The sequence below is a fragment of the Prionailurus viverrinus genome, chromosome D3, assembly GCF_022837055.1.
Source record: "Prionailurus viverrinus isolate Anna chromosome D3, UM_Priviv_1.0, whole genome shotgun sequence".
Classification (NCBI taxonomy): Eukaryota; Metazoa; Chordata; class Mammalia; order Carnivora; family Felidae; genus Prionailurus; species Prionailurus viverrinus.
Genome location: NC_062572.1, coordinates 91,228,848 through 91,254,888, shown reverse-complemented (window position 1 = coordinate 91,254,888; position 26,041 = coordinate 91,228,848). Strand labels below are relative to the sequence as shown.

Below are 26,041 nucleotides of genomic sequence, written 5' to 3'. Positions count from 1 at the left end.
GAAGCTGATATTTATTAATAAGACATTTTGCTCCTAAATCGCCATTTGGTGCCGTGCCAGAAGATAAAATAGCGCCCCGATTTAGGAGTGGTTTAGAGTGGGGAGGCAGATCTGATCTGCCCCTTCCACTGAGCCCGGGCATGTTTGCTGCAGCATAAAGTCAGGGCTAATTGATGCCAAAGGTCTGCTTGCAACTATTCCTTGTTCCTCTCCCATGGTATGTGTGTAATTCAAGAGTTTTACGATTCAGCGTGTGCTTTCTTTGCTTCTGTCTGTAAAAAAAAGAACATTTCGGAAAGAGTAATGGGATATTTTTTGAAGGATTTTTTCTTTTTCCTATTTTGGGCGGCTCGGTCCTGTACATTGTGTTGTACAGGTGGCTTCCCTGGCCTGCCCACTCCTCCCCACCTCCCCTCGTCAGCACTCCCTGCCCCAGTTGTGACCACCAAAATGTCTCCGGTATTGTTGCCAAATGCTCCCAAATCCGTCCCAGTGGAGAATCACTGTCATAAAATGTATTCTGGATAACTTTAAGGGTAAATTCTTAGGAGGTCATAAGAAGGTGAAGAGTATTAAACTTTAAACCACTTACATTTCATTCTGGTGAGGCAGGAAAGAGGACATTGCACAAAATTTTCTAACTTGTAAGAGACGTGCACAAGCTGTTGGGTGGGTAAGTTAGCCGGCGGCCAATTCCATGATTTCTCTGCTTTCAGTACTCTCTCTCGAAGTGGCCTGAGAATGTCTGTTTATCACTCTTACTGGATAACTAACACAGTGAGATAAGTAAAAGTTACTTACGGTGCAGTAAATGAAAACGAGTATATGGTGGTTCCGGTTTCTTTTCTCAATTGACACCTGGTAAAATGCTCCCCATTGTAGCCTGTGACCTGAGTTTGGAGCCCCGCTGCTCTCTAGTAGTTATGCTCTTGCTTTTGACCAGTAAGTTCAATATCTTCTGGACTCTTAGAGGTACATCTCTCTCAGAAGACTACAACCTGAGAAGAAGAGACATCATTTTGTTTCCAGAAGCTTCCGTTGGCAGAAACAGGAGTAGCACAGGAAAAAGCTGGGGTGACTTGAGTCTAGTTCAGCAAGGAGTGGACCCCGGGGGGGCCTTAGGCTCTGTAACAGGACCTGAAGTCCACAGTGGCAGGCTGGAAAGGATGAGATAGGCCCACAGAGCGGGGTCTGGATCAAGGTAGCCAAGGAAGGTGGCTCACATTTTGAAGTTGGACACAGTGGCAGGATGGCGGGCGTCTCTGGGGTGATACCCCATTCTGGGATCCCTGCCTGTTGCTTCCTGCGTCTTTTTTTTTTTTAATTTTTTTTTAATGTTTATTTCTTTCTGAGACAGAGAGAGACAGAGCATGAGTGAGGGAGGGGCAGAGAGAGAGGGAGACACAGAATCAGAAGCAGGCTCCAGGCTCCGAGCGGCCAGCACAGAGCCCGACGCGGGGCTCGAACTCACAAACCGTGAGATCATGACCTGAGCCGAAGTCAGTCTCTCAACCGACTGAGCCACCCAGGCGCCCCAGCTTCCTGCATCTTGAACACAATTCCTCTCATTCAGAGAGCTTCCGCAGGACACTTTGCCAGGTGTTATTCTTCGTAGATCCCTCCTGTTTCCATCATTTTATTAGGCCAGTGCTGTTGATCTCCTACCTTCTTCTTTTTTTTTTTTTTTTAATTTTTTTTAACGTTTATTTACTACTAAGAGACAGAGAGAAACAGAGCATGAGCATGGGAGGGGCGGAGAGAGGGAGAGTCACAGAATCTGAAGCAGGCTCTAGGCTCTGAGCTGTCAGCACAGAGCCCGACGTGGGGCTCGAACCCACGAGCTGTGGGATCATGACCTGAGCCAAAGTCGGACACCCAACTGACTGAGCCACCCAGGCGCCCCTCTCCTACCTTCTTTTGACATAGAAAGGAGACCAGGATATCTGTCTCTTCCTTCCTTGCCCTGCCCCCTTTCTTCCATCATTTAAAAAGTTCCAGGATTTCAGGAAGCCTTTGTTTGCTAATTAAAGAATGTTCCGCTTTCCCTAATTTACGTATTAAGTATGAAAGGTATTTCACTATTTTGGAAGGGGAGGGGGCTTCCTACTCTAAAGGGAACTTTCCATCATTATGGGTGAGATCTCCCTGTGCTATGAATTTACACATCCATATGGATAGCAAGACTTTTCATGAGTATTTTCTCCTTTCGGAATATCCTACGTTTATATGCATAGCTCCATTCATGTTGAGAAAATGTGTAGTGTGATGGGTGGAAGGGGGTACTGCTCTACTATCCACCCCCTGCCTCAGATTTTAAGGTGAAATGGGAGGATGATGATAGTGTCTACTTCACAGGGTTATTGTAGGAATTCAACAGCAATTCTGGTTAAACACAAAACACAGTAGCTGACGTATGGGCCATGCCCGGGTAAACGCAGACTCCTGTACTAGTTTGGGGCAGGGTGGGCTGGCGGCTTTTCTTCTGTAGTATCCTGTGTCGCTGAGTGTCAATAGGAGATTTTAGGTAAAGGTGTAAATCTGGCAGGTGATGTTGAAATGAGAGAGGATTATCCAAATTCTAGCCTTCCAGTCTCGAGGGCACAGGTGAAGTTTCTAAGTTGTGTAACAAGCTTTATCTCTTGAAATAATGGCCTTAAAAAACTGGTTTGTTGTTCAAGAGGAGGGTAGACACCTGAGAGGGAAGACGGGCTCATTATTAATGGCAAGTTAAACAGCAGAGGTGTTTGGTAACTGTCTGATGCTGACCTACAGAATTATGAGCTTTGTTGCCTCCATTTGAACTAGGTTTTTTTTTTGTTTGTTTCTCAGCCCTGAGTTCCAGTTTTTGAATTTATATTTGTGAAGTTGGGTTTTGTCATCTGATTACATCAGTCGCAGGACTAACGATTATAGAACTTTGAGGGGCAGTGATTTGCAGTGAAAACGTAGGCATTTGGTGCCAGGCAAAGAAAATGGTTTGCTTTTCCCTTTCTGTGACTTGGGCGGCAGTATGCGTTCCTTTTTTGAAGGAGCTGTGGGAGGCAAGAAGAAAGTATCTGATAATCGATGAAGTTCTGTCAACTTGCTTTTGGTTCCAGTCAATAGATGTTTAATTTGTGAAATCCGTCTCTTCCTGAAAAATGTGGTAGAGAATAACGTCTTTGTGTCACGTTGCCCCCTTTTTGACGGGATCAAAACGGAGACTTGTTTCTACAGACCATTTTCTGGTCATCCTGGATGCTGATGCTCTGTGTCTGTGCCACGGATGTTCCTTAACAGCATTCTGCTTCACAGAGCTGTCGGCTCATTTTTGCTCAGAGACTTGTGTTTTGTTGTAGGGATTTACTTTTTGTTATTTTCTTTGAACATGGCTACCTGCTTTGCAGAAATCAGTGGTTCTGAGCCTGGGGGACCTCAGTTCTCCTGGACCCAGGAAGAGAGTGTAAGTGCTTGAAATTCTGAGAAACACAGAAGATATACCCTTGATATGGGGTGATATATATTGAGGGCTAAAATCCTAAGTACCTTTCCTTTTTTCAAGGGACTTTGATAATATTCTAAATCTGGTACTGTGGTTGCAAATACGTCTTGGATGAATATAAAATGGGAATGTTATTATTTCACATACATAGTTTGGTAAATAAAACTTAGAAAATATGAAGTCTTTAGGAGGAAAACGTAAGGGGATCCTTAGGGGTGAAGGTGGCTCGGGCGTCTTGGGGAAACAGGTGGAGAGCCACATCTCACAAGGCTACTTGGGGAATGTGAGTCTGGGCGCAGAGCCTCTTATATTTCTACATTTGTTGTTTTCTATTTTTTTGTGATAACTTTTTGCTACTTTTGAGAAGAGGTTTCAAGAGTGCCCGTGAGTTACTTTATTTTGGAACAGTCAGAACAACAACAGAACAACACTTGTTAATTCTTGTTTTTTATTTATCTTTAAGGTGGATGGAAATTCCAAAGGAAGGGAGACTAGATTATGCAGGCCAGTTTGGCTAAATCAAGGGGCAAATCATGCTCCTTTCTACTTAGTGCAGCTGTCTGGTATCCCAAAAGTCCTCCCAAACCATAGAAGACCACCGGTGAAGACCTTTTAATATAATGGGGTCTGAACAACCCAGGTCCCACTAGACATCCATAGGAAGTGTTGGATGGGGGTTAAGAAAACAAGACCTGATTTGGGATGAGTCAGGTAAATTCCCTACATCATTTCTTTATTCTTAAATGGGGAACATTCTGTCTTCTGCATCAGGTTTGTGAACATTAGAGTATGTGTGAAAACACTTGGAAAAGTAAGTATTTTGACTAGGATAAAGTTTTCTTATAAGTTAAGCATTATAATTATTTTTTGTTGTGTGGAAGGTCCAATATTTCTGGAGTAGGCACATATATCAAAGTATAATGTGAAAAGCAAAAATGGGCCAAAGTACAAATAATGCACTTGAACTATAATTTTTTTAGAAATATGTGCTAGGCCTGGTGGGATATCATCTCTTTTCTGGAGCTGTTAAAAGTATGACTTTATTGCACGGGGCGCCTGGGTGGCGCAGTCAGTTGAGCGTCCGACTTCAGCCAGGTCACGATCTCGCGGTCCGCGAGTTCGAGCCCCGCGTTGGGCTCTGGGCTGATGGCTCGGAGCCTGGAGCCTGTTTCCGATTCTGTGTCTCCCTCTCTCTCTGCCCCTCCCCCGTTCATGCTCTGTCTCTCTCTGTCCCAAAAATAAATAAACGTTGAAAAAAAAAATTAAAAAAAAGTATGACTTTATTGCTTTTGGGGGAAAAGAACACATGATTACTAAAGGAATTGGACAGTGTGGAAAAGAGCAAGGGAAAAATCAAAACTGCCCAGAGTCCCAGTCCCCGAGGTGACCCCTGTGAACGTCTTGGTGAACGTTGTCCCCGCGAGCTGTGTGCACACCCACCCTTGTACGTGGATTTGTTTCACACGAATGATAGAATACTCTGTAGGCTGTTTTGTAATCTGTCCCCATCCCCCTGCGTGTGGAGGGCACCATTCAACTTCAGCAAGTCCTACTTTCTGGTTGTTTCCGTCTTACCGAAACGTGTCCTAGAACACACGTAAGCAATCCTCTCTTCTCGTACATCTTGTTGTCCACGTAAGTGTTTATAAGTGGGATTGCCGGGTGAAGAGTTGCACGCTTTCCACGTCTGGTTGCATCTTCCCGAGGTGCCCGTGGTGATCACCCTCGTGGCCACAACCAGGGCTTACACACCGGGCAGACTTTGCTCCTTCCCCGGGAAGATTCCCCTCCTCCTTTCCTGTATGATTTGGGTGTGTATTTTTCTCAGAAGGGGTCATGTCTGGAAATGCTTTTTTCCCCTTTCGCGTGTGCATTTTCTTAGAAATGCAGCTGTTCCGAGTAGCACCTCGTTTCTCCTGGTGTTTCCAGCACTAGTGCATGTTGAAGCCCCGAGGAAAGTGGCCGGAGGTAGCAGCGGGCTAAAGGAGCATTTCAGTAGCCGTGGCTCACCGCCCTTCTCTGTGTCTTTATGAAGTGCGCTGCTTTTCCGTGACCTTTGATTTTAATTTTTTTTTTTTTTTACATTCATTCATCTTTGAGGGACAGAGACAGAGCACAAGCGGAAGAGGGGTAGAGAGAGGGAGACACAGAATCCCAAGCAGGCTCCAGGCTCCGAGCTGTCGGCACAGAGCCCGACGTGGGGCTTGAACTCACAAACCGCGAGATCATGACCTGAGCCAGAGTCGGACGCTCAAGCGACTGAGCCACCCAGGCGCCCCATTCCCTGTTACCTTTGAACTTGGCGTGTGTATTTCTTAACTGGCTGCTTGTGTCTTTTACTAAGCCCTGTGTGGGGACCAGGAGAGTGAGTTCAAGATGTGGGACTCTGCTCCCTCAGGGTGAGTAGAATTTGGTCTCAGCCTGTTGGTAATCGACCTCTGGTTAGTGGCAGCTGACATCTCACGGATGACAGCAAGAAGTCACTTTTTTGCATGCCCAGAGCTGTGTCCAGGATGGCGCTGAGCTGGCCCTGCTGATGGGGAGGGGCGGGATGCCCAGTGCGTGCCGGGGGAGGAGGAGGAGGAGGAGGGCGGCATTAATGGCTTCGGGCTCCGTCCGGGGTCTTCTGTACTGACTTTCTAGGGGTGGCCACCTGTTGCACTTTGGCAGTAAAGGCCGAGGGAGTGTTCTTTTCGTGGTGCCTGCTGTTGCTTATCATGAACAGGCTGTTTGCGGAGTCTTGCACAGCTCTGCCGAAAATTGGACACAAAATATACCCAGCGCGCTTTCCTCTCTTTCCTTCTTCAGAAAGTGTTTCCTAAATGTCTTTCCTACTCCCTCCCCTGGTAGAAATCCCAGTGGGCTAAGGTAAAAGGGACAGCCGTGGACACTTACTGAACGTTGATTAGCACGGAGCATGTGCTAGAGAGTCTCCTGAGTGCTTTTTGTGCACAGAGCCCTCCTTCACATTTGCACTTACAATGCTCAAGATGATCCTCCCGGGTTGGTGGTGGTATTCTCCTTCTTAATTTTTTAAATGTTTATTTATTTTTGAGAAAGAGATAGAGTGCAAGCGAGGGAGTGGCAGAAAGAGAGGGAGCCACAGAATCCGAAGCAGGCTCCAGGTTCTGAGTTGTCAGCACAGAGCCTGACGCGGGGCTCGAACTGATGAACTGCGAGATCATGACCTGAGCCGAGGTCAGACGCTCGACCCACTGAGCCACCCAGGCACCCCTCTCCTTTTAAAGATTAGAGAAATGTGGCTGGCGGAGTCAGTGTCTTGGTCCAATCACAAGGCCAGTGAGGACAAAGCCAGGATTTAAGTCCAGGTTGCAGGACTTCCCAGCCCACGTTCTTCAGCTAACTCCCCGACCAGGGCCTGGGGCCTAAGGTAACTGGGAGAGCTTTAGAAGACTAGAGGCATCCATTTGGGACCCAGTTGCTGTATTTGCTTTGAGATTTCCACCCGGTGTCTGGAGATCTGTGGGAACCAGGGAGAAAGTAGAGGGTAGTTGGGAATGGAAATATTGAACAAAAAAGGAAAACTCTTGGAAGGTCAAAGGGCAAAAATGTGCCTTTCTTTCCGTCTTTTGGCATTTTACTATGTTGCCTTCCAGAAGGTGAAGGAAACAGGCAGCCGTTCCGGTTTCTTGCAGGAGGTGACTCTGTTCCTAACACAGATGACACCTGGATGGTCTTACAAATCCATGTCTCCCGTGTTCCCCCCCCCCCCCCCCCCCCCCCCCCCCCCCCGTCCTTGTGTTTAAGGAAGAGACTGCTGTTTACATTATGTTAACAATATGAAGAGGTTAAAGGTCGTTTTGGAAAGGCCTCTTAAGTAAGTGCCCTGGGAGGGGTTGTTCTGAATGGAAATCTGATGAGGTTACTACTCTGATAAAATCCCTGCATGGGTTCAGCTAATCCCCCCTTGCCCCTTCCGACCCCCTGGCTGATCATGGGTCCTTGTCCTTGGAGCTGTAGGTGACACCCTGCCTTGCCTTGTCTGCCTGTGTCACCCTTCCACTTAGTGTCTCAGCCACAGGAGGCCCCCCGCCCCGGGAAGGTCTCCCTCTTTCTTGCCGCTTCCCTTTGGTCTTAGGCCTTTACGGTTGCAGCTGTCACACGGCTGCAGAATTGGCCAGAGTCTCAGAGCACATCCTCATGTAGCCCCCGGGATTTTACTGCTTTCACCAAATTGGTGGTTGCTTTGAGTTTTCCGTTTGAGGAACGTATGTTGTTATTATATTAGAGGATGTCATTTCTACAAGAAAATCAAAAGCTTCGTGTTGTGTAAATAGATTGCCATTTCTCTGTTGAATTCTTTTCAATGGCTTTCTGTGGCCTTTACAATAAAATTGCATCTCTGTGTCCTGGTTTAATAAGGTCTGCATGATCTGGCCCCCACCTCAGCTGGTAACACTATCCCCCTGCCCTCCACCCCTCGCTCAGGCTCTCTCTGTGTCTCAGAAAAGTCAGGCTTGTTTCTGCTATAAACTGTGTATGGCTTCCCCTCTGCGTGGTGTGTATTCCCTTGATCACTGTCCTCTTGAGATCGCAGCTCAGTATCTTTTCCCAGGATGGGGAATCTTCTGTCCTCTCACCTGGCTGTGCTTCTCTGTGAATACTTCAGTCGGTATCTGCTGTTTTTCTTGTTTGCTTGTTTACAGCCCTTCCCAGCAGACAGCAGGGCCCCTGTCCATCTCATCCTGGCACATAGTAAGTGCTCAGTAAATATTCCTTAAGTGGGTGGAGGAAGAGAGCCTGATGGAGGAACACAGACCCATTCTCTCTACTATCTTCTTTTTTCTTTTTTCTCTTTCCATACAAATGGTACATACTAGTTTTATTATGCTGTGGACCTTTCTTGGTCCACAGATGTTTGCCTGGAATTCTGTCCCGGAAGCTTAACATTTAGGAACTGGTGAGTTTTTATTAAGACCGTTCAGATTATGACATAGCCTCAGAGCGTGGAGTGTAAGAATGGCCCTGAGCACCACGCCTAGGAAGTGAGGAGAAGAAAGCGGAGAGTCAAAGCCGGGGGTTCGCGGCATGGTCCTGCCCAGAGCTAATGACCCCACTTCCCTCTTCAGCTGCCTGCTGCTCTTTCTTCTGCCTTAACAAGCCCTCTCCTCAACCCCCGGCCCACTGGGTGGTTCTCCTGGGCCGTCACGCATGCTGATACTGCTGCTGTCCTAAAACACATTCCCACAGCCTGTCTTGACTCTGCTCCCCTCCTGGCCCTCCTTGTTTTCGCTCCCTTGCTTAGTAGAACCTTCTGAAAGGGTTGTTAGGCCTGCTGTCCCCAGTTCGTCTTCGTTCTTCTCTTTTAAACAGTTTTCCAGAACTGTTCTTGCTAAGGTCTCCAGTGATGTCCGTTTGCAACTCTCCTCTGCTCGATTCACCTGCACCCCGTGACCAGATGTCCCCCTCTCTTGGAGACGCTTTTTGCACGTGGCTCCGGTGCCCCTTCTCTCCTGGTTTTCCTCCCACCTGCCTCGCCCCGCTCTCTGTGTCCCCTCTGACCTCAGGGTGGGAGTGCCCGCACGCCCAGTGTTGAACTGAGCCTCCTCATTCAGTGTCCTGACTTGAAACGTGCTGGCAGCTTGTGAATTTTTACCTCCAGGGCAAAAAGACCTCTCACCTAGATGTGGGGATTCTCCTATTCCCGGCCTGCTTCATATCTCCACTTAGATGCCCACTAAGCTTCTGGGCTCCTGACACCTGACATAAAGAAAACTGAGCTGACCTTCCCTCCTAAAACTGGCTCCATTGTCACTCTTAGCCACTTCGTTCCATGACCATTCTGTCCATTGGCTCAGGTCAAGAGCCTGGAGGTCACGTCTGACCCTCCTCTCATGTCACACCCTGTGTGAGTCCAGCAGGACATTCTGTGGGCTCCACTTTTATGATGTAGTCAGGTTTTGACCGATTTTTCCCACCTCTTCTGCTATCTCCCTCGTCTGTCTCCACTGCCCCTTGCCTGGTGTCCCTTGCTGGGACAACTTACTCTCACGATAGTAGAGTGACCGTTTATTAATTAATTTGATTATGTTTTTATTATTTTGAGAGAGAGAGAGAGAGAAACAGTGTGTGAGTGGGGGAGGGGCAGAGAGAGAGGGAGACACAGAATCCGAAGCAGGCTCCAGGCTCTGAGCTGTCAGCACAGAGCCCGACACAGGGCTCAAACTCATGAACTGAGAGATCATGACCTGAGCCCAAGTCGGGTGCTCAACTGACCGAGCCACCCAGGTGCCGCTAGAGTGACCTTTTAAAATGTTAAGTCAGAGCACGTCACTTTCCTGTGTAAACCCTTCCATGGCTAATAATACCACCCTATTTAAGACTGAAGTTGTGGCTACAGCCATCAAAGTGCGGTCCTGGCAAAGAGATATACATAAGTAGATCAGTGGAACAGAGTAGAGAACCCAGAGAGGGACCCATGCACATACTTTCAACTGAGGTTTGACAAAGATACAAAAGCAATTTGATGGGGGAAGGACAGCCTTTTCAAGAAATGGTTTTGGAACAATTGGACGTCAGTAGTTGAAAAATAAATCCTGCCTTAAATCTCACACTTGATTAAAAAAAAAAATAACCCAAATATAGATCATAGATCTAAATGTAAAGTGTAAAAGATTTTGAAGAGACTTAGGCACGGTTCTTAGACATGATGGTGCAAGTGTGGTCCAAACAGGAGCAAATGGATAAATGGGACTTGATGAAAGTGAAGAATATTTGTTCTTTAAAAGACCTTGTTAAGTGAATGAAATGACAAGCCACTGACTGGCAGAAAATTTTTTCTAATTTCATATCTGACAAGGGACTTAGATCCAGAATGTATAAAGAATTCTCTAAATTCAACAATAAGGAAGCAATCCAAGGCAAAAGACTTGAATAGACGTTTCTTCCAAAAAGACAGATAGATGGATAGCAAATAAACACACGAAAAGTCGTCCATCGTCATTAGCCCCTAGGAAAATGCGAGTTAAAACCACGGTGAGATACTACCAGAAACCTGTTAGAAGGGCTGCGATAAAAAAAATACTGGTGACCCAAATGCCGGTGAGGATGGGGCAGTATTGACTCCAGTGGGAATTGCTTCTGAGAATGCACACTGGCACACTCTGGAGCTCAACTTGTTTTCAAGAAGTTGAACGTAGGGGCGCCTGGGTGGCTCAGTCGGTTAAGTGTCTGATTCTTGGTTTCGGCCCAGGTCGCGATCTCACGGTTTGTGAGTTTGAGCCCCACGTGGGGCTTTGTGCTGACGGTGCAGAGCCTGCTTGGGATTCTCTCTCTCCCTCACTCTCTGCCCTTCCCCCGCTCGCTCTCTCTGTCTCTCAATAATAAAATAATAAAAAACAAATAGTTAAACGTACACTTATCATATGACCCAGAGATCACACTCCTAGGCATTTGTCCTAAAGAGATGAAAACTGTGTCCGCATGAAAGCCTGTGTATAAGTCTCAGCAACTAGAACAATGCTGGTGTGTAGGAGGACTTGGCGTTCATGAGGTGAATAATTCGCAGTTCACAACGGTCAACTATTGGAAAATTGATACAAAATGGCTATTGACTAGTAGCTTTATGTGAAATAGCGCCTAACTGGAAGCAACTTCAGTGTTCTTTGGTGAGCTAGGCTCCATGCGTGGAGTAGAACATGACTCCGCACTGGAGAGGGAACAGAGCAACCTGAGCAGGTCTCAAGGGCAGTGCGCTAAGTGGAAAAAGACCGTCTCAGAAGATTGCCTATGGGGCAGTTCTATTTACGGGACCTTCTCAAAATGACCTGATTACAGAGCGAGGAACCGATAAGTTATGGGGGTGACCAGACGGGCAGGGGGGACCCTTTGTGATGATAGAGCCATTCTGCCTTACATGAATGGACACGTGGCCCAGCGCTGCAGGCCGGATGCTGGCACACCGGACCACACGAGTGCCCGCAGCGGCTCCCTGGGAGTCGGTCTGGTGGACTGTGTTCTGCCAGGAAGCCTAGGTTTTGACAGTGCTCTGTAGGCCTATAAGGTGTCATCACTGGGGAAGTCCGGGGGATGGGTTCGTGGCACCTCTCTGTGCTGTTTTCACAGCTGCTTGTGGACAAGTATTTCGATACAGTTAGAAAATACCTTCGGTGGCTCGCCGTCTCTTTCATGGGTGAAGCCAGAGTCTGCTTGATGGCTACAAGGTCCCACGTCACTCGGTGCCAGGTTCTGTCTCTGCTCTTTCGTGCTGCTGTCTTCTTCCCGTCCTGTCCCACGCCAGGTGTACTGATGCCCCTGTTCTTCCGTGGACATGCCGCGACCCCTCTCACCTTAAGTGCCTTGTGCTGGAATTTACTCCTGCAAATAACCTGCGCGGCTCACCCGTTTGCCTTCTCAATAAGGCTTGTCTTGACCTGCCCCCCATTTAAAAGTGGAAGTCCGCCTCCACCCCTGCCCCCCTAACCCCATCGTGCTGCATCACCTTCTGACAAGCTGTATAATTTCCTCACTGTACGTCTCGCTTACCTGCCTCCCTCTGCTAGGATGTGGGCTCCGTGAGTCTAGTAGCACACGTTTTTCCAGCATACAGAGGAGCATGTATTTTTCTGCCTTATTCTCTGATGTTTCCCAGCAACCAGAACAATGCTGACAACAGTAGAAAGGACTCAACAAGTATTTATTGGATGAATAATTAAAAGTTTGTAAGTGTAAAATATTAGAAAATACAGCAGAGCGGCTATGGGGCTGGCTTGGATACTGTCCTGGCAGCTTGTTTTATTTCTGTCTTGCCCTCAGATACCGCTTGAGCCAAAGTCATTCTTAACACTAGCCGTGAAAGGAAAACCAGGCCAAGGATTTGAGGGAGAAAATGAGAAAACACAGAACTAACTGGTGCCTCCATCAGCTCTCCTCTCCTGCCCCCCATTCTCGATGCAGGCTGTCCTGTCATCGCCTCATTGGGCTCTTCTAACCCGAGGTGGGTCACAGACCGTAGACTGAGTAACGGCCTCTTAGATCACAGCCCGCCTGCCCCTGGGCCCTCAAGTTTGGTGACTGTGCTTAGTCTCATGAGGGCCATATGGGGCGCGAGGTTCATACTGTGCTTATTCTCATGAGGGCCACATGGGAGCTGTTCCAACTCCTCTCCTGGCCTCACTGTCCCCTGCTCTTTTCCCTTGCTCCATGACCTGTCCCTTCCCTCTACCCCGAGGTCTCACCTCAGAATCAGGGACTTAGGATCCTTTCAGAGATCCAAGGATTAGCTCTGTCTGTAGTTAACATACTTGCTTTATTCTACTGCTGAGAGTTTAGTGACGGTAGAATGAAAAGTATTGGCCACAGGGCATTCTCTTTCTTCAAGGAGAGGAAGTTTTCCCAGCATTCTGTGGGATAATCGCAGGCTCACAGCTGCACCACCTATCTGTCCTCATCTTCACGACCTTTAGAATGCTTTCATGTAGGCAATGTTCATTGTCCTTGCAACATGTGGCTTCTGTTAACTCTTGTCATTTGGTTGTATGGCTTCGGACAGTGAGGCTTAGCACATCTGTGATTTAATCCGCAGAAATCTCTTGAAGGTGAAGGGCTGGGTAGAAAGAGCTGGGGGTCTTCTGGGTTTGCAAACTGGCCTTCAGCAGTTTACGGGGGCCGGGTACCATGCTACGTCCTGGACAAGCTTCTCTGTGTCCACCTGTTACATGCCGGGCATTCTTCTCCTTGTATTGTTTGCTCTCCTGGGAAGGTATGTGTGATGTGGAAATGGAGGCTCAGAAGGATCTGGCACCTTCCTGGGTCACGTCACTAAGATGTGGCAAAGCTGGACCTTGTGCGGGTGACAGTACTGCCCAGACACAGAAACTGTGAAAGCTGGGGTACAAATCACAACTTCTAGAATACTGACCGTGACATGGGGACCTGAGGAGTGTAAGAAGGTGGATGTTGGAGCCCACGGAGGTGGTCAGGGAGGTGTCACGAAGGTTAAGGGGCTTGCAGGGACTGAAGAGGGGTCTCATTTTGCATTTTGATAAGTGATATGGGAGGTGATATGTGCTTAATTCTTCTAATTGCCTCCCCCAATCCAATAACAAAAACAAGTGAAAAAACTATCAAACGGGGCATCTTTGTACAGGTGAAATCGGGTTATTTTAGTGCCTGCAGTCCCTCCAGGATGCCCTTGTGTTTCCTTTGCATAGAGCGTCCCTCCGTGGGGCCCTTGCAGAACAGCTCCTGAACCTTCTTCGCAGGCCACCTTCCCGCATCCCTCCTTACCTAGCACCCTTGTTGGCCTCCAGCTCCTGGGAGGGGATCCCACCACCTGCTGTGCCGTTAGCAACGGTAGCAGGTGCTTACTGTGCTTAGCTACTATTTGTTGACATGTCTGTTTGCTCACTTAGACTGTAGCTCCCTGAGGATGGGGGCCATCGTTTACCCATCTTGGAAGCGACAGAACTTGGCATGACACTTGGCAGATGTTTGAGTGAGTAGGATGGGTCTCAGGCTAGCGGGAGAACACAGGGATAGGCCTGGTTTTAAGTTCCATCCCATGATCTTCGAGGGAAACCAGGAGAAATAATTCAGATGATGCTGTAAGCCTCTGGTCCCTGGGCTTTGAGAATTCAGTGAGAGCCCCTAGGCGGTGCAGAAAAACTGTCCAGAAATTATAGAAAACATATGGTTGGGCTCTTTTTTCTAAATCTTGTATAAATTGTTTATGTTCCAAACTCCTTTGAATTGTTTTCATTTTTGACTTAACTATTAAGAGCTTTAAGATTATTAAAGATAACCTCTTTAAATAAATATTTTTGCCTAGTCATTGTTTATGGACAATATGTTTATTTGACCTTTTTTTTTTTTTTTTTTTTTTTTTGGCAGTGTTGAGTGTTTGCATTGGAAGATCCTATTTGAAACTTTAGAACTGGTGGACTTTGGGGCCACATAACATTACATTTAAGTGGAAAGGGTTTTTTTGTTGATGGCCTTTGTTTTGCTTGTTTAAGCAAGCTCTCAGAGGGAATGACTTTGACCTGACACGTTGTGGTTCAGTAGTGCAGATCCGTGTACCCTCCTGAGTTTTTTTTAATAGGGGATAACCTCACACCGGGTAGAACCCCGTGATAGAAGGGTGTTTGTGTCTGGTGAATCTTTCTTAGTTGGTAACCCAAGAAGTCGGAGCAGGTAACAGAATCTCTTGGGGTCTAGAAAAAGTGAGAGAGATTTTCCCCTAACTTCCCTAAACAGAAATTTATGGAGAAACTTTATTTTTAAGGGTATCTTACCTAAGGTCACTCTGATCAGAAACATAAAGACGGTCATTTAATTGGCATGTTCAAAAAAGAGCGGGGGAAGACTGAACTACAAGTCAGACACCAGGGTCCTGGTCCCGCCTCCTCCACGATCTGTCAGTGTAATGCTGGGCTTCCTTTCTCTGGGTTCTGGTGTCCTCATCTGTGAATCTCAAGATGTGGAGTCTCTGAAGGTTCTTTCCGACTTGCACTTCTGAGATTTTAACCTTCAGTCTACTTTTTTGAGTCCAGATCTTCAGCTCAGTTTTATGCTTTTGATGCCAGGCTCACCGATAGGGTGGAGGATGGCAGGACTTTCAGGGAGCTGAGAGAGCTTTATTATGAACGCTGGAGCTATTAACGGATTGAGGGGAGCGGGAGGCTGGAAAGGCCCACGTCTGACGGCCCAAGATGAGATGACCTGGCTCAGCCCAATCCGTGAGGTGGAAGAAAGGGGCAGATTCCTCCTTCCCGTTTTTTGTTTTGTTCAAGCCCTCCGTGGATGGATGATCCACCCCCATATTAGGAGGGCAGCCTACTCTAGTCCGCTGATATGAATGCTCATCTCCTCCAGAAACACCCTCTCAGACACACCCAGAAATACCGTTTACTCCGGGCATCCCTTGACCGAGTCAGGCTGACACACAAAATGAGCCATCACACGGCCTTACGTTTTGCTTTATTCACAATGATCTCTTCACAGACCCAAGCCTGCCATGCACATTTCAGCCAGTAAGCGTTCATTGGGAATCATACTCTTGTTAAACTTATTCATCTTTATCCACCGTTTATCCAAATTCTAACTCTTGCCTAGATTATTTTTTAACAACCCCTGCTTTTCCAGACTTCTTTGTTCAGTCAACAGTTAATATTGTTAATCTCTTAATATTGCTCTAATTGTTTACCGTATGTGAAGATCATTGTCCTAACTTGGTTTTACGTTTCTAGACACTGGGAATAATGTTTATTCACATCTTTTATATGCTTTAGGACTTTAGTGCCTGGCACGTGGTATTGACAAAATGATGGATGTAGTGGTTAGAATTAATCTCAGATGATCTCCAGGGGCCCCTGGGTGACTCAGTCAGTTAAGCATCAGACTTCTGCTCAGGTCATGATCTCGCAGTCCATGAGTTCGAGCCCTGCATCGGGCTCTGTGCTGACGGCTCAGTGGCTGGAGCCTGCTTCAGATTCTGTGTCTCCCTCTCTCTCTGTCCCTCCCCCACTCACATCTGTCTCTCTCTCTCTCTCTCTCTCTCTCTCTCTCTCTCTCTCTCAAAATAATGAACATTAAAAAAAGTTAAAAAAAAAACAAGAACTCCAAATAACTGTGCTTAAATAAGAAATTTATTCATCTGTCATAAAGAAGCAAGCTTTGCAGTCCAGGCCTAGTGGGCTGGCTGTGTTCCATCAAGCCCTCAGCACTATACCTCTGGTGTATTTCTGGGCCGTCCATAGGGGTCTGGTTCTCATCTGCCAGTTCAAAGGTAGCATTCCCATTCCAGACAGCAGGATGAAGAGAAAGGGCAAAGCGACACACTATTCTAAAGAGAAGACCTCTAGAAGGTGGTGCTGACACTTCCACTTCTACTCCATCAGCCAGAATGTAATCACATGGCATAACACAACTAACTGCAGGGGAGGCTGGGTGAAATCTCTATTCTGGGTGGCTGTCTCCCAGTGAAAAGTTTAAATGTAGTGGGGGGAAGAGAGAGACACAGTGAGCCGCTTTGGCCCCACGCGTGCTCATGTAGCTGAGGACACCCCTGTGCTGGGCAGGTGTTGAGGCTTTCTTTGTTGAGATATTCAAAAGGCATTTGATTTGCCTGCAGAAATTCACCACTGTAGACTTTGGAGCGGGATACACGAAACGGTTGGTATTTGAGGATGAACATTCTAGCAGTGGTACAGAAGATGGGTAAGAATGGGGAGGGGTTGGGGAGAGGAGGACCAGTTTGGTGGCTGGAGCCATGAACTTGATGAGAAGCCATCCCTGGTTTTATTTACAAGAACACAAGGTTTTCCTGTCCTGTGAAGAAGACCTAACTTTTGAGCACAAAATTTTACGGTTTCTTTTTCCAGACTGACTAACAAGTAGGAATTCTAGGAGTTAAGGTCAAAGACTAAGCAAAAATGTTATTTTGTATCAAGCCTAAGACTGTCTCATTTATGAAATTGTTTTTATTAAGGGGGGGATAGCACTAGCAAAAATAATCCCAAAAATATAATTTGTACCCATCTTAATTTTCTGGGAGGAGAATCCAAGGAACTGTAAAAACGGCTGCAGAGGGGCGCCTGGGTGGCGCAGTCGGTTAAGCGTCCGACTTCAGCCAGGTCACGATCTCGTGGTCCGTGAGTTCGAGCCCCGCGTCGGGCTCTGGGCTGATGGCTCAGAGCCTGGAGCCTGTTTCCGATTCTGTGACTCCCTCTCTCTCTGCCCCTCCCCCTTTCATGCTCTGTCTCTCTCTGTCCCAAAAATAAATAAACGTTGAAAAACGGCTGCAGAAACAAATAGTAGGCACGTAAAATGGACCCGGAGAGTATTTTCACCACTAATTAGTTTAAGAATTAATAGTAGTCGCAGGCTGCATATTTGAATCTAGAATGATTTCGACTTTATGTTTTCTTTCTCATTCAGGTTATTGCCTTCCCAGGGGAGATGGATGGGGGGCGTGAGTTAAATAGGTGGTGGGGATTAAGGAGGGCACTTGTGATGTTGTGTGAAAATGCTGAATCACTGTTCTGTGCTCCTGAAACTACTATCACACCGTATGTTAACTAAGTGAAATCTAAATAAAAACTAAAAAGAATTTGCAAATCACACTATGGCATAGTAAGGATATAACAGATCTTTGCACCTTAATGGAGTTTAAATAACAACAAAAGAAAAACTAATGACAATACTCATTTGAAGAATATTAAGCTATTTCTAAAAGTGTTGCTACTGCATGTGATAAAAGTGGAAATTCAAATTTTAAAAAAGTACTCGAGAAAAAAAGTAGAAAAAGAATTCCTTAGAAAAAAGATCATTGCCTTCCCAATGAGAATTTATTACTTATTGAAAACATCTGCATCAGGAGAGGCACCCAAGTTTATCTTTTTTATCTTGCCATTTTTTATAGGTCCTTTTCTTAGCATAGTATTACTATTATTATTATTTAGTGTATTACTAAATAGGAAATGGAATTTTACTGCAATTTAAAAAATGCTGTAATTATGCATGTATTCCTTTGTTTAGCATTTCTCTTTGGCCTCATTCTAAAAAGGATTTGAGGCCTCAGTCTCATTATGTCAGTACTAGAATTCTTGGCCTCTTAACACAAATAATCTGAGACTTGGCCTTCATTGACTGCACTTATTCTGTACCTGACCACGGATATGTGTGTCCTGTTGGGCGCTGGGGAAGCACCTTGTAGTTTGCTCTGATACTTTTTTTTTCCCCCAGTGTGTGGGGAAATTAGACTTATTCTCATTTGAACAAGGTTACATGTTGTATGTGGTATCTCTAGTGACTGAAGTGACTGAAGTTGTTACTGAAGTGTAGAAGATCCAGGGGTTAGGGGATGAGGTGCAAGAAAGAAGCTGTCCTAGGACCGGCCTTCACCCCTTGAACAGTCCTGCTGTGACATCAGTGGACCATGGGAGTCTTGCCATTGGGTTTGGGTCACGTTCTTTTTTGTAATGACCTGGGGTGGAGACGATTGAGCTGCTTAGTGTTAAATAGACCACATGTCTTCTCAGTGAGATTATTTAGACTTTGGTTATGAATGAAGCTTATCACATTTTCTGAAGGGAGGCTGTGAGTGTGGGGTTAGCCCTGATAACCTTGGTGTCCCTCCTGAGCAAAGCAGTCAAAAGAGTACTTGAGCTCCGCTCACCCTGAGTGTTTTTCAGATTAGAGCAAATTCTTACCAGTAGGAGATATTTGGAAAAAGGAGTGGGTGGTTGGGGTCATGGCTAGGTTGGCTCTGTAGATGAAGAGTGACAAGTTGGTCATTGGTTTTAAGTATGTGGATCTACCCTTTCTTTCTTTCTTTCTTTTTTTTCTTCTTTCTGTTTATTTATTTTGAGAGAGAAAGAATCCCAAGCAGGTGTGGAACCTGATGCAAGGCTTGATCTCAAGAACCATGAGATCATGATCTGGGCCAAAATCAAGAGTCAGATGCTCGTCAGACTGAACCACCCAGGCACCCCCACCCCCTCTGTTTTTAAATAAACTCTAGTCACAACATGAGGCTCCAACACAAGAATCCCGAGATCAAGAGTCACATGCTGTATGGACTGAGCCAGCCAGGTGCCCCAAAGTGTGTGGATTTTTCACAGCACATGACTCATCAGTGTTTACCTGATAGTACTACCATAAGATCATTACCTGAGCCAAAATCAAGAGTCGGATGCTCATTGGACTGAATCACCCAGGTGCCCCCGCCCCCTCTTTTGAAAATAAACTCTACCCCCAACATGGGTCTCGAACACAAGAATCCCAAGATCAAGGGTTACGTGCTCTGTGGACTGAGCCAGCCAGGTGCCCCAAAGTGTGTGGATTTTTCACAGCACGTGACTCAGCAGTGTTTACCTGATAATAATACTAGCATGGTACTATTCATTTAAGATGAAACGAAAATCTGAGTTTATTTCTATTTATTAGTATTGTCCAAAGGACTGTAAATACTCATTAACTTATAATTGATACTTGGTGCCCAGGGAAGAAATATTGATCAAGTTTGTAATATTTTCTCCCTTTTTGAGCTCTTAAATTTTTAAGAAAACAGGTAGTATACCTATTAGATCACTGAGTACCATACAGGCTCAGCAAATGCCATTAATGAGGGAGGGGTGACCTCACCATCCCCATTTGGCACGTGGAAGGTTCTGTTGTTGCCTGTCCTTCCTCTGGAATGACCTACCCTTTCCTTGCATTTTGATACTTATTTAACACTGTTTTCTGCCTTATTCCTCTCATTTTTGTATATATTTGTGAGTCCCTTATAAATCCTCAAATTCACAAGTATAATTACAACTGTATTTCTCATGTTAAATAGAATGTGCCTGAAAGGACTGAGACCCTTAGTGATTGTAAAAGGACTAAAGCCAATAAACTAGTAATTTGTGTGAAATTAACATAAATCAATAAAGTAGTCTGTGTGAGCCTAGTCTTTATCGCATTGTCATTATACAGACAAGAACTTCAGTATCCTTACCCTGTGGTGCCCTGGGGTTGGTAAAACAAGTCAGGCTTGATCCTACAACCTGCCAAAACCACAGAGAAGAGTTGTTGGGTCCTTGGTCATTATCAGCTTTTATCTTGGCCTCTCCTTCTTGGATGAATCAGTTGACAAAAGCTTTTTCTTCCAAAGCTGCTTGGTTTGTGCTGAGCCCTTGTTCTTGTCCAGAGGCTCTTGCCTGTGAGCCTTCTCACCTTGAGAGGAGGTGTACTACCACGCACATATATAATAAAAACATATCCTTCGCTGCAAATGAAACGCCTTTGCAGTTTTCACCCAGGTTGTCTCTATGTCTTGGAAAAGGTTCGTGTTGTCTGTAGCTACAGCGTCCAGTGTGGTAGTTACTGGGCATATGTGGCTATTTACACTTAAATAAATGAAGTTTCCCTTCAGTTTCTCACCCCCATTTCAAGTGTTCAGTAGCCGTTTGTGAAATCTGGCAACAAAACCATTGCTTTATCATACTCCTCTTGATGTTCTCTTCACTTCCATCGCCATTATTAACCGGTGACTTTTTTTCAGAGCTACTTGTTATGAAGAAGGCTTTTATCACGTGACACAAATCACAGCCTTGAAAAGAAGTTGAGAATCACTGAGCTGCAGAATCACTGTGCTATGGATGCTGGGCAGTAGCTAAGTGCCTCATTTGCTCCTGACCCTCAAGGAGAGTGACTCAAGTCCATGGTTAGCAGTGTTGCATATTACTGCATGTTTAGGACCTGGTGGATCATTCATGATTAGTCAGAACCATGAGGCTGTATCAATGGAGGCCAAGGGTTTTTTCTCTGTTATTTTATTTCTTTAACTTCAACTTAAGTGCATGATTCTTCAGGATCAAGTCACAAATTGATTTTTCTTGTACTTTTGGTGTCCCATACAATGTCTTGCTCAGAGTAGACAGTAAATATTTTGATCAAGTAAATTAGACCACAATTAAATATGAACTTATATGGTTTCTGAATGGGAAGAGCTAGTATAGTTCAGGAAAAGGAGAGAGAATAGTTGAAATGAAAAGTTGTCATCAACCACATAACTGGTTATATGTAACGGTTCCAAAACTAGTGTGTCCGTGTAATGACCTGTGTTCATCTCCTCTAGTTATCCAACAATTACTTATAAATATTTCTTTGTGTCTGCCACGTGCCAGGCACTGGACAAGGGTTTGGGGCAGTAGGGGTGAGCAAGATCAATTAAAGTCTCTGTACTCGTTGAATCTTACGAGGAAATTGATAGAAATATAGATAGTAATAAATGGTGTGAAGGCAAAACAGGAGGCGGGTAGAGAACAGGGTGTGTGGGGGGGCTCTTTAGATAGGGAAATCCTGGAAGGATCTGAAGAGCCGACTTGAGTATCAATGAGGGTAGATGGAATCACATAGAAGTTGGGAGAGGAACATTCCAAGCAGAGGCAGTTGGGAGGGATCTGACATGGAGAACGAGTTTGGCAAGTCTGAGGACCTGCCCCAAGACTGGCTGGAACTGAGTGAGGGAGGACTCACTTCACCCTCACCCTGTCTGGAGGAAGATGGAAGGACTTGGGATATTTGCAAGTGTGGGCAGAATCCACTGCCTTCAGTGCGTCACTGAAGCGTGTCTGTTTTCTACTTCCCTCTTAACTCTCCCCACTTCTGCCATGACTAACCTCCCTGGACTATCTTAATCTTCTTCTAAAAACCCTCATGGCGTGACAGTGTGAGGGAGCTGATTGTAGAAGGTGCAAAAGGAAGCAGACCAGTTAGGAGACCGTTGTAGATATCCACGCTTGGTGTTGGTGTGGTTGGATCCTGAGTCTGCTTTGAAGAGCGTCACCTGGATTTGCTGGTGGATTGGAGTGGGAACGAAAGAGGAATAAAGTTTGACTGTAGCAATTGGGTGCATGGTGGCACTGTTTCCTGAGAACGGAAATTCTGTAAAGCAGCGCGTTGGTTTTTACGTTGTGTTTGGGACGTGCATCAGATGCTGAGTGCACGTGTGAGGCGGGGGCGACTGCAGGGGGGAGGACTCCGGAGCTCGGGAAGTCGGGTGTTGTTCCACTGCACTCACTAGGGAACGGTGATTTTCTGGGTTGGAGACCAGATGAAATCACTGGGAGGGCTGGTGCAGGTAGAGAGTGGGTGGGGACCACGGCCTTGAGCCCTGGAGTGCTCCCGTGTTGAGACTTGGAGACGAAGAGATTAGAAAGTAGTGGCCAGTGAGGGTGAAGCCAGGGGTCCTGCTGTCCCAGCAGCCACGAGAAGCCAGCGTTTCATGAAGAGATCCACCGTGCCACGTTTGCTGAGGCCTTGTATGCCGTGAGCCGTAGAGGGTCCTGTAATTTCAGGCCCTGGTTGCCAGTGTTACGGTCGACGCCACGGAAGTTCACCTTGACTTCCTGGGAAGTGTCCTTGGGAGTGGGGGGGGACTCTGGCCGTTAATGTCTTCTGAATTATGGCTGTGCCAGTCTTTTATCTTTTCAAATCTATTTTCCTATAAATAACCCTTCAACTATGGATGCCAAGAGCAAAAGCTAGTTCCAGTTATTTTATGGGTATTCCCTGGTTTGTACCTGGGGTTTCATATGCCGTGAGAGCAATGTGTATTTGGATAACTTGTGTGGTGGAGATTTTGCAGAGGCAGGCAAGGGGGTGACTGGCTCACCAGGCACGTGGACACGGTGAGTGCGCAGAGGCACTGATGGAACCAGCCTGCCCACCGAAGCTGGTCTGCCTCCAGGATTCCCGTCCCCGGTGGTTGGCATCGACGTCCATTCGTTCGATTTTGCAAGCCCCAAATCTGTGTCCTCGCGTTGCATCTTGTGTCTCATCCACCGTCGTCATTCCACCGAGACGCCCTTCCTCTCTCGCGTTCTGTGTCTTCTACGCCTGTTCGTGTCCCTGGCTGCTACCAGCCTTCCGTAGGCTGTCTCTCGCTAGATTACGGTATTGGCCTTGGCGAATCGCCTTCCTGAATCCTCTCCTGCCCTTCCACCTGTTGTTCACTCTGAAGACTAGGTTATATTTTTAAAACTATGGTTATGTTTTTTTAAAAAAAATTCTGCTTTTGTCACCTTCCCTTCTTAGATCTTCGCAATGGCTTCTCATCACTTGCAGGAGAAAGATCTAGAGCCCTGTGTGGCCTGCCCTCCCCGGAGCCAGCCTCTCCCTGCCGCAGAGCTCACTGTGTTCCCTCCCCCATGGGACACTTCACCCCTCTGTCTCTGCCCCTCCTTGACCCTGACTCCTGCTTTGTATCTTAGCTCAGCGGAGCCACTCCTGAGTCCCTGCTGTATCCTTCATGGCGGTGTGCTGTTTTGTTTCAGAACATTGATTTTCACCCGCAGTGGTACAGTTGCGGATTATTCCTGTGAGGTCCCTATTAGTTTATAAATTCCCCAGGCAGGAGCTGGGACCTTCTCTGCTCCCCGTGTCTGGTGTCTGTCGCATAGAGACATTTGTTGTGTGTTTGTTGAGTGAATTGACTTTGGCACGTAATATTGCAAGTGGAAAAAGAAATCTTCGTCTGGAAAAATGGGAGACTTTATGTCAGAAGGACACAGCTCCGGTGGAAATGGCTGACTTTTCCATAGCCGCACCCAGTTCTGTCCTGCCTGTGTCCTCCTTACTGTCACCCCTGGTGTTCCCTCCCATCGCTCTCTCTTTGGGCTGCTGACTGCCACCACATGGTGGGATGAGTGGGAGCCCCAGTGAGTGCTGCTTTCTGAGGACAGACTTTTGTTACAGAATTCACCAGTGCTTGGCTCAGTCTTCAGGAGAGCCTCACCTCTTTTGTTACCTCTAATCTTGCCTGTGTGTATGACTAGGTACTTCGGTCTTTTCCGTAAATCTTTCAGAAAATCTTCAGATAATTTTCATCACCTGTTAATTCTACTGTTTACCTCTTTTGAAGCCTTGCCTTTTCTTTGAGTCACTCTCCAGTTCTAGAAGCTGCCTAACAGATAGCAGTAAGTTTTCTCAGGGTTTCTGGGCAGAAACTATAGTTGTACACCATCCCTGGGAGTAACCAAGATGGCACCAATGCCAGTGTCCCCAGGTCTGTCTCTTAAGAATGCTGACAGTCTTAAAATGAGATGTGTGCAGTGAGATGTGTGTATATTAAGACTGCAGCATGGGGGCACCTGGGTGGCTCAGTCAGTTGAGCGTCCGACTTCGGCTCAGTTCATGATCTCACAGTCTGTGAGTTTGAGCCCCGCGTCGGGCTCTGTGCTGATGGCTCAGAGCCTGGAGCCTGCTTCGGATTCTGTGTCTCCCTCTCTCTCTGCCCCTCCCCCACTCATGTTCCGTTTCTCTCTGTCTCAGAAATAAATAAACATTAAAAAAAATTAAAAAAAAAAAGACTGCAGCGTGAATCTGCTCACGAGTGAAGAGAGTGACACGGTGAATCACCAAGTTTCAAACCGTCGTGATTAGACTTGATTTACTTTACAAAGTGTGTGTCTCTGTGTCTCTTCCCCACATCATAAATATGTTTCAAGGAAAATATTTGATATTATAATGAGCCAGTCCTGTATCTTTTGCTGTCTTATCAAGACCTGAGTTATTTTGTTTAAAAAAAAAATCAACTTTTGGGGCATCTGGGTGGCTCAGTCGGTTAAGCCTCTGACTTCGGCTCAGGTCATGATCCCATGGGTTTGTGGGTTTGAGCCCGGGGTCGGGCTCTGTGCTGATAGCTGGGAGTCTGGAGCCTGTTTCAGATTGTTTGTCTCCCTCTTCTCTCTCTCTCCCTCCCCTGCTTGTGCTCTGTTTCTCTCTCAAAAATAAACATTAAAAAAAATCAACTTTTAAACTTTTTTTAAGGTTTATTTATTTTGAGAGAGAGAGAGAGAGCAAGTAGGGGAGGGACAGAGAGAGGGAGACAGAACCCCAAGCAGACTTCATGCTTTCAGTGCAGAGCCTGATGTGGGGCTCGACCTCATGAACCCTGAGCTTACGACCTGAGCTGAAACCAAGAGGTGGATGCTTAACTGACTGAGTCACCCAGTTTGTTTTTTGTATTTGTTTATTGTTTAAAAAATCCTTAAGAGTAAGGCCAAAGGTATTTTAGTGTCAGTTTGTTGATGCTATAATTTTTCTTAAATAGTGGTCAGTGGAACCAGTGGAACCCAAGATGTTTTACTTTTTTTTTCCCCCTGAAAAAACTACCTCACAGAGATGGTTTAGGCAGAGCTTGCTTAAATCATAGCTAGATGCACGCTTATGTACACGGAGAGACATACTCTCCTGTTTCCTTGCTTGGTCAGAAGTTAAGTTGAGAACTTGCCCTTTTTTTTTTGGGTGAGGACTGTTGTGTTGCTCTAAGAGTTTGTGTGAGTGAGCCGGGGAGGGGTGAGGGTGCGAAGAGAGAGAGAGAGAGAGAGAGAGAGAGAGAGAGAGAGAATCTTAAGCAGGCTCCAATGCTCAGCGTGGAATCTGACGTGGGGCTTGATCCCACGACCTCAGGATCATGACCTGAGCTGAAATCAAGAGCCACCCAGATGCCCCAGGATTCTCTATTTTAAAAACTTGTTTAGTTTTATGATGCTTTATTAAAGGCCAGTCTGTGTTTTCAATCTCATGTGCAAATTTCCTTTGAAGATAATAGGTCATAACCAGAAAGTAGTGGGTCCGTTCTGGGAGATTTGTCTGTATTCACACACCCTTAACAGGAACCAAAAGTTAAGGAACTCATGAGTTCAGCCACCCACATGGAAAGAATACTGTGTGAACTTACATAATTTGTGGGTGCTGAGCTAAATTAGTCATTTTATATCTCTCGTGTTTTGCTTCTGTACTCCTCAGTCCATGTCCAGTATTAAACAGATTGTTACAGAATCAACAGACCATGGTTTCCATTGCCACAGCCTTGGAGGTACATCAGGAAGCTTCGGATTGGCTGTCAGAGTGAGCCAGTCAGCTGCCTGTACCCCTGTTGTGGCTTCTCATGTTTGCTTATTATTATTATTATTATTATTATTATTTTAACATTTATTTATTTTTGAGACAGAGACAGAGCATGAACGGGGGAGGGGCAGAGAGAGAGGGAGACACAGAATCCGAAACAGGCTCCAGGCTCCGAGCGGTCAGCACAGAGCCCGACGC

General features: G+C 46.2%; 1 protein-coding gene and 1 long non-coding RNA gene across 2 annotated transcripts in view; one reads left to right on the top strand and one right to left on the bottom strand.

Moving 5' to 3' along the window:
* Positions 1 to 26,041, top strand: part of LOC125149154 (cytochrome b5) — a 38,201-nt gene that overhangs the window by 1,436 nt on the left and 10,724 nt on the right. The gene's annotated exons all lie outside the window — the stretch shown is intronic.
* Positions 142 to 12,184, bottom strand: LOC125149155 (uncharacterized). The gene is made up of 3 exons (XR_007145824.1): positions 11,987 to 12,184; positions 802 to 998; positions 142 to 272 (listed from the first exon to the last, which is right to left on the bottom strand). It is a non-coding gene; the product is annotated as an uncharacterized LOC125149155 (long non-coding RNA).